Raw genomic sequence first — 3863 nt, 5'->3', positions numbered from 1 at the left:
TATGGAAGTGCTTCTGAATCAAACGATGAAGGAGACTTAGAAGAAGCAGGACCAGAAAACAAACTGAAGTTGGACAATCTGGCAGAAGGGTTTCAGTTATTCAAGACTACTTGTGATTTCTTTTTCACCATGGACTCTTCTTATGATAAAGACACTGAAATTAAAGCAACAATGGAAGATGGATGGTACCGTGTAAAAACATTGTTAGAGAAATGAAAAAGCAACAAAGTCAGACAGAAATTACAATGTAGTTCTGTAAAGTCACATGTGTGTCTGTCTCTCCTGCCTCCCCTTCCATCTCCTCAACCCTCTTCTCCCACTGGAAACTGGCACCACTTAGTCAGCAAGACGAACTCCTCTTCCTCAACCTACTCAATATGAAAACAGTTGACCTTGTAAACAGATGATATGAACTTAAATACAGTGCAGTACTATAAATGCATTTTATTTTTCTTATGATTTCTTTATTAACATTTTCTCTCTATCTTATTTTATTATAAGAATGATAGTGGTTATGTGCCGTGGAGTCAGTTCTGACTCATAGCAACCTTGTACAGGGTTTCCAAGGCTGTAAATCTATATGGGAGCAGAAAGCCTCATCTTTCTCCCACAGAACAGCTGATAGTTTCAAACTGCTGACCTTAAGGTTCACAGCCCAATTTGTAAACACTATGCTACCAGAGCTCCTTATTATAAGAATACAGTATATAATATAAACAACATTCAAAATATGTGTTAATTGACTATTCATGTTATCAGCTAGGCTAAGTTTTGAAGGAGTCAAAAGTTTTCAACTACATGGAGGTCAGAGCCCTTAATTCCCATTAGCTCAAGGGTCAAAATATATACATAATTTTTTTTAACTTAGGCAAATCTGCCAGAAAAGACTTTTTCAAAGTGTTAAAAAGCAATGATACCCCAAAGACTCAGTAAAAATGCTATTACACCTAATAGAAAGATTCAGCAAAGTGGCAGGATGTAAGATCAACATACAAAAATCAATTGGGGGGGCGGGAGGCTACAAAGGCAATAAGCTTGCAAGCTTTCAAGAGGAAACCTAGAGCCAGGGGGCATGGAGGAAGGCAGAATCTCCACTGAGTAGTATCTAATCTGTCTAGGATGATGAAAGGAGTGTGGATGGGTTTCTTGTGACACAATAGTGAATAATTGTTATCAGGACTGATTGTAAGAGTTGGAAATGTAAAAGTAGACGTTTTGTAGCAAGGAGGGGAGTGATTAACTTTGCAGTCTAGGAGCGGAGGTCCCTGGGACCATCAAGGGAGAAGAGCAGAGAGCGGGACCCTATCCAGAGAAACAGTGACAACAGAGATAGAGGCAGAGATGATGACGTGGAGAGATGGAGCAGCTGGGGACTTTAGACCCAGAGAGGGAGAGGGGCTGTGTGCTGATGCCTGGGGGGAGTAAAGGGGTGGGCAGGCTCACAGGTATACCCTGTGGTTGTTTGATGATGCATGGAGCAGATTGTAACCAGGCAATGAAATGATATACTATAGGATGAATGTAAAAAACATGTTCTCCCATGTATACAATCATATAATTCACAATAAAATAATTAAAAAGAAAAAAAAAAGCAAGGATAATCATTGCTTGAAGACTAATGTGTGCCTGACCCACGTCATGGTACTTTCAATATCCTCATGCACATGTGAAAGTTAGACAGTGAATAAGGAAGACTGGAGAAAAATTATTGCATTTGAATTATGGGGTCTGTGAGGAATATTGAAAGTTCCACGGGCTGCAAGAAGAACAAATAAATCTGTCTAGGAAGAAGTACAGCCAGAATGTTCCTTAGAAGTCAGAATGAACAGACCTTGTCTATCATTCTTTGGACATCCCTGGGAGACATCATATTTAGAAAAGTATAGGGTCAGTGAAAAAGAGGAAGACCTCAACAAAATGGATTGACATGATGACAGCAGCAATAGGCTCAAATGTAACAACAATTGTGAGAATGGCATGGGGCCAAGCAGTGTTTTGTTCTGTTGTGCATATCCTCGCTCTGAGTCAGCACTGACTCAATGGCACTTAACAACTTAAAACTTGCTATTTTAATAATTTTTAAGTGAACAAATTTAGTTACACCTATTACATACATATATACATGGATGGCCAAAAGAACAGATAGATCTGTGATGGAAGAAGTCTAGGCAGAGTGCTCCTTGGAAGCCAGGATGGCCAGACTTTGTCTCTCACACTTTGGGAATATTGTCAGGAGGGACCAGTCACTGGGGAAGCATATCGTGTTTGATAAAATTGAGGGTCAGAGAAAAAGAGAAAGACCCCAAATAAAATGGAATGGCACAGTGGCAGCATCAATGGGCTCAAACATAGCAACAATGGTGAGGTTGGCCCAAGACTGAGCAGTGTTTTGTTCTGTTGTGCATAGTTGCTATGAGTCGCTATGAGTTGGTACCGACTTGATGGCATGTAACAACAACAGATGGCTCACTTTATATCTACATTAGAGTTCCAAGTTTTCACAAATAACCTTGTTAATAATCATTCATAACTGAATCATATAATCCATCTCTTTCCCCACCTTTTCTTACCCAGACCCACCAGAAAAAAATTGTTTGATGGTAGTTTACAAAGACAATGACTAGAAGAGACATTAAATAATTCACTGTACTGCATATGATAATTCTATGTTTAACTTTTTTTAAGAGCCTCAATATTACTTTCTTTAATGGTTGTACCAATTTACACTCCCACCAACAATGCAAAAGAATCATAATTTCTCCACATTCTTGCCAATACTTGTTGTCTTCTGTGTTTGTGATACCAGCTATGAGTTAGAATTGACTTGACAGCACTTAACAACAACAACCATTCTAGTAAGGATGAAGTGGTTTTGCTTTTCCCTAAAGACTAATGAGAGGCACACTAGTTCAAAAGGAGGTTTTCTGCTCCCCCAAAGATTTAAAGTCTCAGAAATCCTGTACAGGGTTGCTATGAATTGGAACCAACTTGACGGTACCAACTCGACGGCCCACAACAACATATATGATCATGAAAATAAGTCAAGACCAGGCAACATTTCATTCTGTTATACAGTTACACAGTATAAGTTCACAATGGGTCAGAGTCCACTCAACAACAATTAACATCAACAGAAAACACATGCTAGCAGGAGGTCATAGAAAGCTGAAACACTAAAAGTTTGGAGAAATTCAGTAACAAGTCTCAATGCACAAACACTTCAAATCTAGGATGGGAAATTCCTTCGCCAGAAAGTTTTTCTAAGTTGCCTGTTCCAATCAAATGGGCTAGTTGCAGAAAAAGGCATGAAATCAAAGACACAGCAGGTTCACTTATTGTTGCAATCAGACCCAGCTACAAGTCAATTCCCTAGAGGATGGAGTAGAACTGCTCCCAGGGTTTCTGAGGCTGCAAATCTTCATGGGAGCAGACAGCCTCATCTTTTTGCTGAGGAGCAGCTGTTGGGTTTGAAGTGCCAAACTTGCAATTATCAGTCCAATGCTTAACCCACAGGCCACCAAGACTCCTTTGCTTACTGTTAAGCATGACAGATTTCCTTTTCCATTTATTTATTCAATCAACAAATATTTATTAAAGATGTACTTGTGCTAGGCAAGACGATAATTCAGACACACACTCATGAAATAGATTTTATCTCATAAATGTAAATTCCTGTGGTGGAGGCAGTGAACAAGGAGAGGAAACAAGTTGAAAGGATCATTTCAGAAAAGCCCATTGCTGTAAAAGACATAAGGAACCCTGGTATGGCACTGCACCACAAGATCGGTTTGAACTGCAAGGTCGGTGGTTCAAACTCACTGGCTACTCCTCGGAAACCCTATACAGGGGCACTATGAGTCAGA

The sequence above is a fragment of the Chrysochloris asiatica genome, unplaced genomic scaffold, assembly GCF_000296735.1.
Source record: "Chrysochloris asiatica unplaced genomic scaffold, ChrAsi1.0 scaffold00107, whole genome shotgun sequence".
Classification (NCBI taxonomy): Eukaryota; Metazoa; Chordata; class Mammalia; order Afrosoricida; family Chrysochloridae; genus Chrysochloris; species Chrysochloris asiatica.
This window is presented reverse-complemented; position numbering follows the sequence as displayed.